The sequence below is a fragment of the Choloepus didactylus genome, chromosome 7 (assembly GCF_015220235.1).
Source record: "Choloepus didactylus isolate mChoDid1 chromosome 7, mChoDid1.pri, whole genome shotgun sequence".
Lineage (NCBI taxonomy): Eukaryota > Metazoa > Chordata > Mammalia > Pilosa > Megalonychidae > Choloepus > Choloepus didactylus.
The window spans coordinates 29,910,750-29,929,094 of NC_051313.1; the positions used below are offsets into that span (position 1 = coordinate 29,910,750).

The window sequence follows — 18,345 nt, forward strand, 5'->3', positions numbered from 1 at the left end:
GCCTTAATTTGCACATTTTCATGGCCTTCAGGTTGTAAATTTGTAACTTAATAAATTCCTTTTATAAAAGCCAATCCATTTCTGGTATTTTGCATAATGGCAGCATTAGCAAACCGGAACACATACATTAGTATATATGTATGTATGTAAATATAAGTATGCTTGTATGTATACGTATGTATATGTATATAGGTATATATTTGTTTTACTGACCATTAGAAAGTATTTTGCCACCATCATGTCACTTTATTCACAAACACTTCTGCTTACATCTACTGTAACTAAGAGCATTCTCCTATATGACCACAATATCATTATTATACCTCAATAAACTAGTAAATATTTTAATGCCATCTAATATGTACATGATACTTAAACTTCCCATATTTTCCCAAAAATGTATTATCAGGATCTAATCACATTTCAACTTTGCATTTGGTTGCTATATCATTTCATTTATTTTGGCTTTTTTGTTTTATTTTAAGTTTTATTTTTACTAAAGTGCAACATAGGCCAAGGAAATGGCAACAAATCATAAGTGGCCAGCAACTACCACTCAGATCAAGAAATAAAATATTCCAGCACCTTAGATTCCCACTTTGTGCTCCCTCCCCATCAATATGCCTCCCCAAAAGTAACCACTACCTTGACGTCAGTAGCCATTGATTATTTTTGTTTGGTTTTAAACTTTATATAAATGATGTCACACATATGCATTTTACTTCCTCTGGCTTCTTTCAATAATATTACGCTTGTGAAATTCATCAGTATTGTTGCATGTAGCAATAATTCCTTCACATTCATTGCTATACAGTATTACAATGTATTTGTTCATCGTTGATTGGTCATTTGGATATCCACTTTTAAAAAGTAGATGTTTAGGTGTATGCACATTTCTATTCAGGTTGTCAGGCTGCAAAGGAGAGGCTAGGCCTCCCTATGATTGTGCCTAAGAGCCTCCTCCCGAATGCCTCTTTGTTGCTCAGATGTGGCCCTCTCTCTCTAGCTAAGCCAACTTGAAAGGTGAAATCACTGCCCTCCCCTCTACGTGGGATCAGACACCCAGGGGAGTGAATCTCCCTGGCAACGTGGAATATGACTCCCGGGGAGGAATGTAGACCTGGCATCGTGGGACGGAGAACATCTTCTTGACCAAAAGGGGGATGTGAAAGGAAATGAAATAAGCTTCAGTGGCAGGGAGATTCCAAAAGGAGCCGAGAGGTCACTCTGGTGGGCACTCTTATGCACACTTTAGACAACCCTTTTTAGGTTCCAAAGAATTGGGGTAGCTGGTGGTGGATACCTGAAACTATCAAACTACAACCCAGAACCCATGAATCTCAAAGACAATTGTATAAAAATGTAGCTTATGAGGGGTGACAATGCGATTGGGAAAGCCATGAGGACCACACTCCCCTTGGTCTAGTTTATGGATGGATGAGTAGAAAAATAGGGGAAGGAAACAAACAAACAAACAGACAAAGGTACCCAGAGTTCTTTTTTACTTCAATTGCTCTTTTTCACTTTAATTATTATTCTTGTTATTTTTGTGTGTGTGCTAATGAAGGTGTCAGGGATTGATTTAGGTGATGAATGTACAAGTATGTAATGGTACTGTGAACAATCGAATGTACGATTTGTTTTGTATGACTGCGTGGTATGTGAATATATCTCAATAAAATGAAGATAAAAAAATAGATGTTTAGGTGTATGCACATTTCTATTCAGGTTGTCCATTATTTTCTTATTAATTTATAAGCATTCTTTATATACTGAGGATGTGAGTACTTTGTTAATTATATGTATTCCAAACATACAAAGCTTACCCACAGTGACATGCCTATTCATTCTCTTAACTATGTCTTTTTCAGAGGAGTTGTTAATTTTAATGAAGTCCAAGTTATCAGTCTTTCCCTTTATGGCTAGTGCTTTTTTGTCTTCTCTAAGGACTCTCTGCTTATACAAAAGTCACGAGTAGTGGGAAGATGGCAGAGTAGCAAGTTTCAGGAATCAGTCCTTCTACCAGAACAACTATGAAACAGGCAGGTACTGTCTGAATCAAATATTTTGAAATTTTAGAGTGTGGTAGAACATTGTACAGCATCCAAGGAGGAGTGAGAGGAAGGCACTGGTAAATTATGGCAAATACCAGTAAATAGCTCTTTCCCAACTGTGGCTGCTGGTTCCCATCCCCCATTCTTGCAGTAGGATGCACTGGGCTCTGGCCCCTGGAGTAGTTTGATGTTGCCAGAAAGAGACATAAAAATCCACCTTCCTAAGATCTGGGATGGACACAGGCCACTTGCTGATCACAGCTTTTGACTAGCAAGTTTGGATCATAGGGGCCCCAGCTCTGAAGGTGGCCATTGTTCCAACCTGCCCTGGACAAAGGCAATGGAGGTGACTGAAAGAGTCTACACTTCCTCAGATCTGCAGAGGACAGCTGAAGGACTACACTTGCTGGGCAGCTCAAGAAGTGCAGCTTCAGGAAGCCATGGAGGAAGCTCCTTATGCCCTTCTGGCCTCACTCTCAGGCCCTCCCCAGGGCAGTCTGGACCTGACCTACACTCCATTTCTGGGTCTCTGGCTTGTCCCAGCTGAAAAATACAATCCTCTCCAGTATGCCCTCACCTCAGAGAATTTTCCCTCCAGGCAAAAGCTGCTTGAAACAGTGAAAGCAGTATAAGGAACAATTGAGGTGGATGGCCTAGGGCAAAGACTTACCTGCTTTAAGCCCCACAGTGGGACATCCAAGAGAGGGAGAAAATCTGTCTCCTGGGAAGTAGAGGGGTCACTGAACTTCCTGTAAACAGGGGAACTGTAAACAGGTCCATAACAAGACACAGGTGCAGAAAAGATAAGGAGGATCTGCACTTTGCATTCACATTGGGTGAACCTTCCAGATAGGAGAATTGACATTCAAGACCTCTGGGACACAATCAAGCACACCAATACACACCTGTTGAGGGTCCCAGATGGAGAAGAAAGAGAGAAAGGAGCATAAGGAATATTCAAAAAATAATAACAAAAACTTCCCAAACTTAGCAAAAGATGTGAATATGTATATCCAAGAAGCCCCAAGAACACCAAACAGGATAAGCATGAAGAAAAATATGCCCCTTACATACTGAAAAAACTGTCAAATGCAAAGGACAAGAAGAGAGTTTTGAAAGGTTCATGAGAAAAGCACATGCTATGAACAAAGAAGTCCCAACAGATTATCTGATTTTCTATCAGTAACCATTGATGCAAGAAAGCAATGAGTTGAAATATTTAAATTCCTAAAAGAAAACACTGGCCAACCAAAAATTTTATAGCTGGTGAGGCTTTCTTTTAAAAATGAGGGAGAGAGGGGGCAAGATGGCGGCATAGAGAGGAGTGGAAGCTAAGTAGTCCCCCTGGAACAACTAAAAAAAACCAGAAACAACTAGTAAATAATCCAGAATAACTGCGGGGGGACAAACGAGACCATCCATTCATCATACACCAACCTGAATTGGGAGGAATGCCCGAGAACACAGCATAAAATCTGGAAGTAAAACCTGCGGAATCAGGTCGGGAGACCCCCTCCCCATAGCCTGAGCTGCAGAGCCGCGTGGTGCCACAGAGAAGCTCTCTCCCAGCAAGCGAATACAGCTCAGCTGAGCTCCAACTGGGGTTTTAAGTAGCGAGTGTGAACTGCTCACTACAGGTACGCAGCCCCAAAAAACAGACGGAGGCTTTGGGTGATGACTAACCTGGGAGAGACGGAGGGTCGCCTTGGACTGGGTCTGAGGGGACTATCTGTTTCTTTTTTGGCTCAGTGGAGAAAGCCCCAGTCATTTTCAGTTTCCAGGGCTGTGACTCTGGGAAGGGTGGAGACACCACAAGCAGAGAGCGAGACCATTGAAATGCTAATGACCTCCACCTGAGGGGTCTGTCTTCTCTAGGAGGAAAGGGGTGGGGCCCTTTCCATTCAGAAGCAGACCCCAGAGCGTGGGGGAACACGGCCATACCTCCTCACACCAGTCAAGAATTATAGGCTAACAGGCATCACCTGCTGGGCAGAAAAGCACAGTGACCCGAGGCATCAAAGGATGGAGCAATTTTCTAAGACACACCCGCAGGGAAACCAGATACTGAATATTTCTTCCCTCTGGGACCTGAGCCTGTTCTGGTCTGGGAAAACCTGATTTGGATAACCAAGGAAACCATGCCTAGACAACAGAAAATTACAACCTACACTAAGAAAAACAAAGTTATGGCCCAGTCAAAGGAACAAATGTACCCTTCAACCGAGATACAGGAATTTAAACAACTAATGCTAAATCAATTCAAAAAGTTTAGAGAAGATATTGCAAAAGAGATAGAGGATGTAAAGGAAGCACTGGACATATATACGGCAGAAATCAAAAGTTCAAAAAAAACAACTAGTAGAATCTATGGAAATGAAAATCACAACACAAGAGATGAAAGACACAATGGAAATATACAACAGCAGATCTCAAGAGGCAGAAGAAAACACTCAGGAACTGGAGAACAAAACACCTGAAAGCCTACAAGCAAAGGAGCAGATGGAGAAAAGAATGAAAAAATATGAGCAACGTCTCCGGGAACTCAAGGATGAAACAAAGTACAATAATGTATGTATCATTGGTGTCCCAGAAGGAGAAGAGAAGGGAAAGGGGGCAGAAGCAATAATAGAGGAAATAATTAATGAAAATTTCCCATGTCTTATGAAAGACATAAAATTACAGATCCAAGAAGCGTAGCATACTCCAAACAGAAGAGATATGAATAGGCCTACGCCAAGACACTTAATAATCAGATTATCAAATGTCAAAGACAAAGAGAGAATCCTGAAAGCAGCAAGAGAAAAGTGATCCATTACATACAAAGGAAGCTTAATAAGACTATGTGCGGATCTCTCAGCAGAAACCATGGAGGCAAGAAGAAAGTGGTGTGATACATTTAAGATACTGAAAGAGAAAAACCACCAAACAAGAATCCTGTATCCAGCAAAGCTGTCCTTCAAATATGAGGGAGAGCTCAAAATATTTTCTGACAAACAGACAATGAGAGACTTTGTGAACAAGACACCTGCCCTACAGGAAATACTAAAGAGAGCACTACAGGGTGATAGAAGACAGGAGTGTGTGGTTTGGAACACAATTTTGGGAGATGGTAGCACAACAATGTAAGTACACTGAACAAAGGTAACTATGAATACGGTTGAGAGAGGAAGATGGGGAGCATGTGAGACACCACAAGAAAGGAGGAAAGATAACGACTGGGACTGCGTAACTTGGTGAAATCTAGAGTATTCAACAATGTGATAAAATGTACAAATATGTTCTTTTACGAGGGAGAACAAGCAAATGTCAACCTTGCAAGGTATTAAAAATGGGGAGGCATTGGGGGAGGGATGCAATAAGCATAAACTAGAGACTGTAACTAATAGAATCATTGTATTATGCTTCCTTTAATGTAACAAAGGTGATATACCAAGGTGAATGCAGATAAGAGGGGGGGATAGAGGAGGCATGTTAGACACTTGACATTGGTGGTATTGTCTGATTCTTTATTCTACTTTGATTTAAGGTTATTTTTCCTTATGCTGCTTCCTAGCTGTCATTTTTTTTTCCTCTTTCTTTTGCCTCTCTACCTTCTTTGACTCTCCCTCCTGCCTTGTGGAAGAAATGTAGATGCTCTTATATAGATAGTGGTGAAGGTGGTGAACACATAAATGTATGACCATGCAGAAACCCATTGATTATTTACTTAGGATGGAATGTATGGTGAGTGAACAAAACCATATTTAAAAAAATGGGTTGACAAAACCTCAAGGGCAATATACTGAATGAAATAAGCCAGACACATTAGGACAATTATTGCAGGGTCTCACTGATAGGAACTAATTACAATATGTAAACTCATAGACATGAAATATAAAGTACCAAGATATAGGACAAAGCTTAAGAATGGGGAGTGGTTGCTTAGTATGAGCAGAATGTTCAATTAGGAGGAACATAAATGTTTGGAAATGAACAGGGGTGTTGGTAGCAAGATGTGAGAATAACTAACAGCGCCGAATGGTGTGTGAATGAGGTGGGAAGGGGAAGCTCAGAGTCATATATGTCACCAGAAGGAAAGTTGGAGGTCAAAAGATGGAAATGTATAAAACTGAATCCTATGGTGGGCAATGTCCATGATCAACTGTACAAATACTAGAAATCACTTCATGAACCAGAACAAATGTATGACAATACAATTAGAAGTTAATAATAGAGGGGCATATAGGGAAGAACTATATACCTATTACAAACTGTATACTACAGTTAGTAGTATTTCAACATTTTTTCATAAACAGTAACAAACGTACTATATCAATACTAGGAGTCAACAATTGAGGGGGGTTGGTTAGGGATAGGGGAGGATTAGAGTTTCCTTGTCTTTTTTTCTTTTTTTCTTTTTTCATCTTTCACTTTATTTCTTGTCTGGAGTAATGAAAAGTTTCTAAAAATTGAACAAAAATTAAGTGTGATGGATGCACAGCTGTATGAGGGTACCCAGGGGCAAGTGATTGTACACTTTGGATCTTTGGATAATTGTATGGTATCTGAACAATCTCAATAAAAATGAAAAAAAAAATGAGGGAGAGATTAAGACCTCCCTAGATAAACAAAAGCTTAGGGAGTTCATCCCCACTAGACCTGCTCTAAAAGCAATGCCAAAGGAAGCACTGTAGATTGAAAGGAAAGGACGCTAGATAACGGTTCAAAGCATCATAAAGAAATAAAGACCTCCAGTTAAGGTAACCATGTAGGTAATTATAAATACCAGTACTATTGTATTTTATTTATTTATTTATTTGTTTGTTTATTTATTTATTTATTTATTGGTATGTAACTCCACTTCCTTCTTTCTACAGGTGCTAAAATGTAAATGCATAAAAAGTAATGATAAATCTATGGTTTTGGACATAAATACAAAGATATAGTTTGCAAAAAGTACAAAAATGGCAGGGGGTGGAGGACATAAGAAAAGTGTATAGGTATGCTATTGAGGTCAAGTCCATATAAAATAAAATATGATTGTTTTATAAAATTTTAAATTTTATGGTAATAACAAGGAAAACATATGAAAAATACATCCATAGAGAAATGAGAAGGGACTCAATATGGTAAAATACAAAACATCAAATAAATATAAAATTAGGCATTTATGGAAGAATTGAGGCACAAAAAAGCTACAAGACTTACAAAGACTAAATAACAAAAAGGCACAAGAAACTCCTGCATTATAAGTGTGACATTAAATGTAAATGGATTAAACTTCCCAGTAAAAAGGCAGAGATTGGCAGAATGGATTAAAAAAAAAGCACAAGCCAGCTATACGGTATCTATAAAAGACTTATCTTAAATTCAAAGATATAAGTAGGCTGAAAGTGAAGGAATGTGAAAAAATACACCTTGCAAGTAGTAACCAAAAGAGAGGTGAGGTAGCTATAAAAATATCAAATAAAATAGACTTTAAGTCAAAAACAATTACAAGGAGTACACTATCTAATTTAACCTGTCTGTTCAGTTTATTTAAACAACATAATTACATGGAACCTAGAATAGAGAATGAAATCTTGTTATTCTGTACAGGCTAATGTAATAACACAATACATCCCAGAGCATTTTGGGCATAAAATAAAAAAAAATTGCAAAGTCCCCTGAAGGATTGGGGGAAAATATGGAGCTATTAAACTTCCCCATCTAGGGAATTCCAGCTATTCTCTTAAGCAATAGGGGTTTTGCAGATGAATGATCCTATATACAGAAAACCTGAAAAATCCACAACAAAGTTCCTGGAGCTAATAAATGAATTCAGCAAAATGGCAATGTACAAGATCAAAACCCAAAATCAGTAGAGTTTTTATACATAAACAATAACAAATCAGAAGAAATCAAGAAAAAATTCCATTCATGACAACAACTAAAAGAATCAAATATCCAGGAATAAACCTAACCATGGATGTAAAAGACTTGCATGCAGGAAACTATAAAACATTGCTAAAATAAATCAAAGAAGATCTAAATAAAATGGAAGGATGTTCCATGTTCATTTTTGGAAGACTAAATAATTGTTAAAATGTCAATTCTATCCAAAGCAATTTATAGATTCAATGCAATCCCAATCAAAATTCCAACAAGCTTCTTTGCAGAAACAGAAAAGTCAATCATCAAATTAAATGAAAAGGTAAAGGGCCCCAAAAAGCTGAAGTCATCTTGAAACAGAAAAATGAAGGTGGAGGACTCACATCTCCCAATCTGAAAACTTATTACAAAACCACAATAAGCAAAAAAGAGAATGGTAATGGCACAAGGACAGACATATAGACCAATGGCATCAAATTGAGAGCTCAGAATTCAACTCCCACATTTATGTCCATCTGATTTTTGAGATGGGGGCAAAGATCACTCAATTGGGAAAGAATAGTCCCTTCAAGAAATGATGCTGGGAAGACACAATCTCCATACGTCAAAGAATGAAGGTGGACCCATACCTCACACCACATACAGAAATCAACTCAAAGTGGACCAAAGAACTAAATATAAAACACAGAACTATAAAACTCCTAGAAGAAAATGTACAGAAGCAACTTCCAGACCTTGTGTTAGGCAATGACTTTTGTTGGTTTGTTTTGGATTTACAAATACAGTTTATTTTACAGAAATTGAACATTATAAACAGCAGACACCTTCCCCCACCCTGTGCCTTCCCACTCCCCACATTTCCTGCTGGTGCAGACCATGCTGTGCAGAGTGAAGGGTGATGGGGCCCTACTGCTTTAGAGTGAGATTGGAGAATGAAGTCAACCTGCCTGCACCATGTCCTGCCTGCCCCATATATGCACATGCCTACCTGCTGCTTCAAGCCTCCAGAGTCTGTCTCGGCCCAGCCTGGAGCTGGACCAGTTACGTGGATCCAGCCCAGTTCTGCAATTCCATCATGTTATCATCTTCCTCTTCCTTCTTCTTGGTTGGTTTTGATGGTAAGGCTATAGAGGGATCATTTGGTAGAGGGACTGTTTTGGGTCCACTGATTTCCAGCAAATTCTTATCTAGTTCTTCCTGTTCTAATTCTTCTAATTCTGCCATAAGCTCATCCTCATCAAATTCTTCTCCAAACCCTACAGGTCTGGAAATAGCTGTTGAAATCTCCTCTGCAAGTTCTTGCTGGTCAGCAATGTTCTGCATTAACTCCTTGACTTTACCCATTTCCATGTTGTCGTGAGCAGCCATCATGGCCTTGGAAGCATAGCCCATGTTCTTGAGCATCTTGGTGTTGGTGTTGCCATTTTCCAGGGCCTCCTGCTAGAACTTGATGGTGGATAGTATGCCATCAATCTGTGCCAACTGCTTCTCATACCCCTTGCGCTTTAGTGCCTGGAGGACCATGTGCTTGTTTTTGATGCCGTGCTTCTTGGCAGCCATCAGCTCCTGCTCAATCTTCTTCTCCAGGAACTCTTGCTTCTTGGTTAGCATTTCCTCCATATCCTGCAGCTGCTGGATGGCCTCCTGAGGGGTCAGGCCACCCTTGCCAGCCCTACCCCCTCCAGCCATGAACAGCTTCCCCAACACCAACTGGTTGCTGTGCATAGCACCAACCACTTCACCTCTGCTTGGCTCAGCATCAGTGCCTGCTCCTGACCCCATTGCTCCTAGTCACCGCAGGCATCGCCACCACCTCTGCCCTGAAGTTGGGCCCAGCCATGCCACCTCCTGCAGGCAGCAGTGATTTCTTAGACTTTACACTCAAAGCACAAGTTACAAAAGAAAAATATAGATAAATTGAACTGTATCAAAATTTAAAACTTTTGCACCTCAAAGGACTTTATCATGAAAGTAAAATGATAACCCACACAATAGGAAGAAATATTTGGAAACCACATATCTGATAAGGGTTTAATATCCAGAACTGATAAAGAAATCTTTCAACTTAATGAAAAGACAAACAACCCAATGAGAAATAGGCAAAAGATTTTAATAGACATTTCTCCAAAGAGGATATACAAACGGATAAAAAGCACATGAAAATATGCTCAACATTTTAGCTATTAGGAAAATGCAAATCAAATCCACAATGAGATACCATTTCATACCCACTGGAATGGCTACTAATAAATACAGAAAATTACAAGTTTTGAAGAGGCTGCAGAGAAATAGTAATACTCATTCACGGCTGGTAGCAATGTAAAATGATGCAGCCACTGTGGAAAACAGTTTGGTGGTTCCTAAGTACTATATTACCTGGCAATCTCACTTCTAGGTATTTACCCAAAGGAATTGAAAGCAGGGTCTCAAACAGATATTTTCATACCAATGTATAATGGCATTATTCACATTTGCCTAGAAGGGGAAGCAACCCAGCTGTCCATCAACCAATGAATGGATTTTAAGTTGGTATATACACACAATGGAATGTTATTCAGCTGTGAAAAGGAATGAAGTTCTGATGAATGTGACAACATGGAGACCCTTGAAGACACCATGTTGAGTGAAATAAGCCAGACACAAAAAGACAAATACAGTATCACCTCACTGATATGAAATAATTAGAATAAGCAAACTCATAGAGTCAGAATATAGAATATTCATTACTGGGAGCTAGAGTGGAGATAGGAAATAGGGAGTTAAGTCTTAAAATGTACAGAGTTTCTATTTTATTCAATGGAAAAGTTTTGGAATGGATAGTGGTGGTAGTACACAACATTGTGAACATAATTCACAGCACAGAATTATATCTTCGAATGTGGTTAAAAAGGGAAAGTTTAGGTTGTGTATCCTGTTTTAGAATATATCTATTTTTAATCCATGGAACTGCACAATACAAACAGCAAACCATAGGATAAACCATGTCCTGAGAGGGGGCCCAAGACAGTGTATTTCTAACAAATTCCCTGGTGACTCTGAGGCTTCTGGGAAGGGACCTCCCTCTGAGACCCAGTGTACTACACCATCCAAAACCTTGGTGACAGGCATACAAAACTCGTATTTTTGTCTTTCTGCATTTGCTGATTCAAGTTTCCTGAAGGTGGGAACAGTGTGTGCTAGAGGCATGCTGAGTTCTGATTAGCTGTCCTGGTCATAGGAATAAAGTTTCTCTCCACAGTAACTCTCACAGTAAAGCCCTGTCTGTTCTCCAAAGGATACACCTATGTACACCAGGACTATCTCTAGGGGAAATAGTGGGGACTCAGTACAGATAGATTCTAGACATGGCTATAAAGTTGTTACCGTCTAGAAGACCAAAAACACAAATATACAGTGCTACTTCCCGCTTAACTTATTTGGATGCTGTAATAGATTGAAATGTGCCCCCCAACAAAGACAATGTTCATCCTATCCCCCAGCCCTGTGGGTGTGAACTTGTTTATAAATAGAATCTTAGAAAATCCTATGAGATGAAGCCAAACTGAATCAGGGCAGGACTTAATCCCATATGACTGGAGTCCTTATAGGCAGAGAAAATTTGGATATAGGAACAGAAGCCACAGCAGACAGAAGAGAGAGATCACCACATGATGGAGGCAGAAATTGATTCCCAGCAAACCACCACCAGAATGCTACAGACTTCAGAGAAGGCATGGTTTACAGAGATCTTCATTTTGGACTTCTAGCCTCCAAACTGTGAGCCAATAAATTCCTGTTATATTAATTCCCCAAAAAGTCATGATAATATATTCTCCCATGCTGTCTTTTGTGAACTTTACTGCTTTTACCTTTTAATTTAGATATACAATCCATCTGGATTTGATTTTTGAATGTGATGTGACCTAAGAGTCAGATTCACTTTTTCCACGTGGGTATCTAATTGAAAAAAATAACCATTCTTTTCCCTCTTCAATGCTGTCAATTTTGTCTTTTATTAGATGACCATGTATTGGAATGTCTATTTCTGGACTTTGTGTTGTTTCATATATCTATTTGTTTATCTTTGCACCAAAACAACATTGTCTTAATTACTGTAATTTCACAGTAAATGTTAAAAGCAGTACTTTGACAAGTACTTTGCATTTCATACATAAATAAGAATCAACTTGTCATTTCTAGGGGAAAAAATCTTTCTGGGATTTTGATTGGGTTTTAATTGAATCCATAGATCAATTGCAGAGTACTGACATCTTTACAAGATTGACTCTTCTAATCCACAAACAGGGAATAACTCTCCATTTATTTAAGTCAGCTTTCATGTCTCTCAATAACATTTTGTAGATTTCTGTATAAAGTCCTTGTACATCTTTTGCTAGATTTAATTCTAGGCATTTGATGGTTTGTTCAGTTATTCTGGGTGCTGATATAAATAAATAATATTTTTATTATTTTATTTCAAATAGCTTGTTGCTAGTATAGGAAATACAATTGAATTTGTATGTCATATTGTATCTAGAGACCTAGCTAAATTTACTTATCATGCAAATAGTTTGACTATAAATTCTTTTGCATTTGCTACAATCCTTGAATTTCTGTTATCTGAAAATAAAGTTAGTTCAAATTTTTCCTTTTCAATTTTAGTATCTTTTTCTTCCTTTAATGCTCTGGCTAAAACCTCTAGAACATTGTTGAATAGAAGAAGTGATAGAATCATTTTGCATTGTTTTGACCTCAGGGGAGTTTTCAATATGTCACATATGTGCTCTATGTTTTTGCAGATATCATTTATCAAATTTAAAAAGTTCCCCTCTACCCCTAGTTTGCTAAGACTTGGTTTCATTTTTGATTGTGAATGGGTATTGAATTTAATCAAATACTTTTTCTGCATCTATTGAGATGATTACATGATGTTTTCCATTGATGGCATGTTTTAATGTTAAACTACCCTTCAATCCTGAAATAAACCCAATTTAATGCAATGTGTTATCCTTTGTTGATATCATTGGTACAAATTGCCAATATTCTGGTTAGGAAATTTTTTTTTTTTTTTTTTTTTTTTTTTTGGCATCTATATTCTTGAGAAAGATTGGCCTTATTTATTTGTTTATTCTGGCTTTCCAAGTGCAATTCAACAAGTAGTTAAAGAACAAATATCCCCCCAGGTGAGTGAGTCTCCCTGGTAACGTGGGACACGGATTCCGGGGATGAGCATGACCCTTGTGTAGAGGGGTTGAGAATGTCTTTTTGACCAAAAGGGGAAAAGAAATGCAACAAAATAAGGTTTCAGTGGCTAAAGAAATTTCAAATAGAGTCAAGAGGCTGTTCTGGAGGTTACCGCTATGCAAGCTTCAGCTAGATATGCCAAATTGCCACAGTATGGCAAGCCCAAGTCTACAGTAGTCCCGAAAACCCTGAAGAATACCTGGGTCCCTATCTGAGACTCTATAAAATAAGTTTATACTTCAGAAACTTAAATCCTCCAGAGAGCTCTTATTGCTTTAGTTTTGGAATGTCTTTGTCACATTTTGATATCAAGATTATGTTGGCTTCATAAAATAAGTTGGAAAATGTCCCCTCTCATTCTATTCTCTGGAAGAGCTTCATATGATTGATGTGATTTCCTCTTTTAAATGTTTGAATAACTTCCTTGGTGAAGGGTCTGGACCTGGAGATTTTACTTTGGGAAGGTGTTTAGTTACAAATAATCTAGGACTATTCATATTTTCTATATATCTTTGAGTAATATTTGGTAAATGTTTATTTCACTGGATTTGTTCATTTCATCTATACTATCAAATATATTGACAACACATTATTGTTTTTTAGTATTCTCTTATTGTATTTTAAATGACTATAAGAAATGGCTATGTCTTCTCTTTCATGCCTAATTCTGGTTATTTGTATTCTCTTTTTTCTTGGATCAATCTTACTGATACTGGAAAAAGTGGTAGGTTCTCCACTCCATACATGTAACAGCCAATCCAAGACACCAGAATTTCAATGAGAAAGAGTTTATTGCTAGGCAGGATAGCCTATCAGTCTAAAAATCTGTGTCCCTGAGTCTAAGGAGTTCAAGGTTTTTGTAGATTCAAACAAGAGGAGATGGAGTTATTACCATTTCAATAGCAAGAATAGGCAGGAACAATTTACAAATGTAAAGGAGCAGAACTGTGCTAGAACCAAGTCAAATGTTAGTTCTGAGCTGATTCAAGTTCCTGCACTAGCCTTAGGGGGTTGCCCTTGTGATTACAAGTTTCCAAAGTTGAAACATTTGATAAATGGATACAAGGTAGGGCCATTCACAAGGTTTTTACAATCACAAGGGCACAAGATAACGGCTGTACAATCATCTTCGGAGATCAAGAGAGCTGGATTACAGTTCAGAGATTTCAGGTATTCCCCTCTGTCTACTCTAATATATCAGAAACAAAAGAAGGAATATTTATATAATGATCCAGCAGTCATAATCATCCCCTAAATCCTAACTTCTCAGTACTGTTATTTGGGATATATCAATTTTATTAATCTTTTAAAGAACCAAATTTTGAATTTGGTGATTTTCTGTGTTGTATTAACTTTAGTCTTCTACCTTATAACTTGTTTTTTTTTAGGGGGTTTCATTTCCTCTTGTCTTCTAACTTTTTGTGATGGACACTTATATCATTAATTTTCAACTTCTCTTCTTTCATAATAAAGCACTTACAGCTATAAACTTGCCCCTTAGCACAGGTTTAGTTGCATCCCACAAGTTTTGATATATAATATTTTCATTATCACTTTACTCAAAATATTATTTTTAATTGCTACTGTGATTTCCTTTTTTGACCCATGAGTTGCTTCCAAACATTTTGGGCTTTCTAAGTATCTCTTTATTATTGATATTGAGCTTAAATATAATTTGGTAAGATTAGAATTAGGGCAGTGGCTGGATAAGCAAGGGCAAATTCTAAGAAGTGGTCAGGCCTGAAGGAGAAAAACAGCAATAAACAGTACCTGAGAAAAACAGCAATAAACAGTATCTGGGGGCCAAATGACCCCACCTGGTAAATCATTTGCCATCAAGCATCAACAGATGAAGGAAAAGGGGAGGGTAGTAAAATCATTTAAAAAAATTATAAAGGAACAAAAATTTATAAAAGCAGATTATCCCACAGTGTCAGGGCCTCTCACCCCTCACCTCTTTCTTTGCAAGAGTGCCCACATGTCCTCTTACATGCATTTGTAATTCAATTTTCTACCTGCTTTCTCAATCTGTACTGTGCCCTTGAATTCTTTCTCACAGCATAGCCAAGAAACTGGAAAGCCAAATCTGGCAACATCATGCTCTCAATGATTTCAATTCTTTGAAATGTTGTGATGTGGTGAGACTTACTTTATGACACATCATATGGTCGATTTTGGTAAATGTTTCATGTGCACTGGAACATAATATGAATGATGCCATGGTTGAGAGTAGAGTTCCATATATACTAATTAGAATAAATTTGTAAATCTTGCTCTTCATTTAGAGTTTTCAACTGTTTGTTCTATCAAGTACTGAGAAGAGTGTATCAATATTTCCCACTAAATTTTAGATCTGTCTCTTCCCCCTTTAATTCTATTTTTGCTTTATATATTTTGAGGTTATGTTTCTAGGTATAATACAATGAAAAATCTGACTGGTCTTTGTCCTGTTCCTAAGGAGTAGCCTTACAACTTCAGAATTTCCAGTGATAGAAGCCTCCTTGTTATTCACAGGGGGTCCTGGACCCCACATGATAGCTATTAAGCTAATGAGATGACAAGGTGGGGCCAGCCACTTCTGTAGACTTAAGGTGGAGAATGCCCAGACCAGAAAGACCTACCATGTGATTAGGGGGTTGGGGCTTTGAGCCACATCATATCAGTCCATATTAGCCCAACCTCCCTGACCTCTGGGCCTTGAGTCTATCAGTCATGCCTACATAATGGGACCACAAAGAAGAGGGAACACTTGGAGCCCCAGTGAGCTTCCATGATTGAAAAAAATACATCACTGTGGCAGGAGAGTGACACATTCTGACTCCAAAGCTTGCATTTGAGACCATCTCTGCCCTATGTGTCTCTTCTTCTGGCTTCTTCTTATTTGTATCCTTTTACTATAATAAAACTATAATCATAAGTAGAGTGCTGTGAGTCATTCTAGAAAATTATTGAACCCAAGGGAGTTGTGGGAACACCCAAATTTGTAGCCTGTTTCTTAGAAGCATGGGTGGTCTGGACCCCCCAACTTGCCACTGATGCCTGAAGGGCAGTTGTGTAGAGAATGGTTACAAGATTGTTACTCTGAGTAGCTGAGTCATAATTGAATTGAATTGAGTTACTGCAATATTTGCAGTTGGGGTCAGAAGTCTTTGCAGCAGCTGATTGGAGTTTGTGCCTATATACTAGGTGAATACAAATTTAGAATTTTTGTATCTTCCTGGTTCTTGACATTTTGATCATTTGAAAATGTTCCTCTTTATCTCTACTAAATCGTTTTTCTTTAAAATCTTCCTAGTCTGATGTTAGTGTAGCTACACCAGGTTTCTTGTGGTTAGGGTTTGCCTGGTGTTGTAGGCAGAGCAATGCCCCCATTCCCCCAAAGAATTCCTTGAACAAATCACTGAACCGGCAAATGTTACCTTACATGGCAAAGAGGACTTAGCATGTATGATTAAGTTGAGGATCTTGAGAAGGGAAGAGTATCTGGATTACCTGGTTGGGCCTAATGTAATCACAATAGTCCTGCCACGGCCCAAGAGGGCTCTTGCAGCCAAATCACTAAAGAAAGCACTGAACACATTCTGAGACATGAGCTTTTATTTGGGGGCTTACCTACAGGGTGGGAGGTTGGTGACATTGCCCTGAATTCAGGTGGCAGTTTCAGAAATCAACATGAAGATACTCCGCAAAAGCAGGGGGTGCCAGGGAGTGGTTTATAAGGGTTAAGACAAAGACTTTCAAGTGGGTATGAGAGGAGCAGGGGCCTTGTGATGTAGGGAGGAATTGACTGTAGTCCAACAGGGAACAGGGGAGGATTATAGATTATCTTGCAGATAATAATACCTCAGGGAGTTTCAGAGAGGAGGTAGTTTAAGGAGGACAAGCTATAGATTACATTTGGCACCAGAGGCCTGATTTTACAAGGAGAGTAGGTTAAACCTTAACTGTCCTACGTCAAGCAAGCTGCTGTGTGCAGTCTTCAAGGCACTTAGGGAAGGCCCTGGGCCTGGGGCTCCCACAAGTCCTTATAATGGAAAGGGGGCAGCAGGAGAGTCAGAAAAGATGTGATCTTGGAAGCTGAGGTCAGTGTGCTGCAATTGCAGGAAAGGGAACTACAAAGGAAGCCAGTAAAGGCAAGAAACATAATCTTCCCTAGAACCTTCAGAAAGAATGCAGCCCTGACAACACCTCGATTTTAGTCCCATAAAATCCATTTCAGACTTCTGACTTCCAGAACTGTAAAAATAATAAATTTGTATTGTTTTAAGCCATGTTTGTGACAATTTGCTACAGCAGCAATGGGAACTAATACACCTGATAAATCTTTTTCATTCTTTTACTTTCAGCCTTTGTACATCCTTATATCTAAGTTTTGCCACTTGTAAGACATGTAGGGCTTTTTTTTTAATATACTCTGACAATCTTTGATTGCAGTATTTGATCCCTTTCATTTATAATAATAACTGATATATTTAGGTTTTTATGTATCATTTTGCTGTTTATGTTCTATTCATTCCGTCTGCTTTTCATCCCTTTCAGTTTTTGCTTTTCTTTGGATTTATTCAGTATTTATTTTATTCCATTTTTTTTTTTCTTTTTGCCCTTTATTAGCTTCTTAGATATACTTGTTTTTCCCCTGGATTATCATTTTACATATACTTTCTTTTATTATTTTTCAGTGATTACCCAAGAGATTACAACATGCATTTTGAGTTATTAAAACCTAATATAAATTAGTACTATTTCCACTTGCTGGAAAATACTAGGAATATAGAGTAATTTAACATATTTCCCCCTCCAACTTTTTGTGTTATTATGTCATAAATTTTAATTAAAAATGTATTTCAATTATTATTTTAAATAGTCAATATTTATTTAGGTTTTCTTACATACAGTCAATTCTATAACACTAGCTTTGAAAACATGAATTTGTTTCAGTACAATTGGTATATTAGAGAACAATTTGAATATAAGGCAAATTCTGTGTGTGCCTATGCTCAATTTTATCCAAGAAAAACAATGGGCAAATGCAGAAAATGGCAACCAGCATAATTGAGCAATGTAGGAATACAAAAAACATATGCATGCATTCATCTCAAACATCTACCCACTAGCTATCTCAGTTCACCATAGGATTATCAGTTATACTCATTCACATCTTATGTTACAACTTTCTTGACAATTTCAGATAACCTGCTGTGATGTTTAAGTTCATGAA

The 18,345-nt window shown here is 38.1% G+C and overlaps 1 pseudogene; it reads right to left on the bottom strand.

Annotated features, from left to right (window-relative positions):
- Positions 1-8,945: 8,945 nt before the first annotated feature.
- Positions 8,946-9,686, bottom strand: LOC119540511 (annotated as a pseudogene).
- Between the last annotated feature and the right edge of the window lie 8,659 nt (positions 9,687-18,345).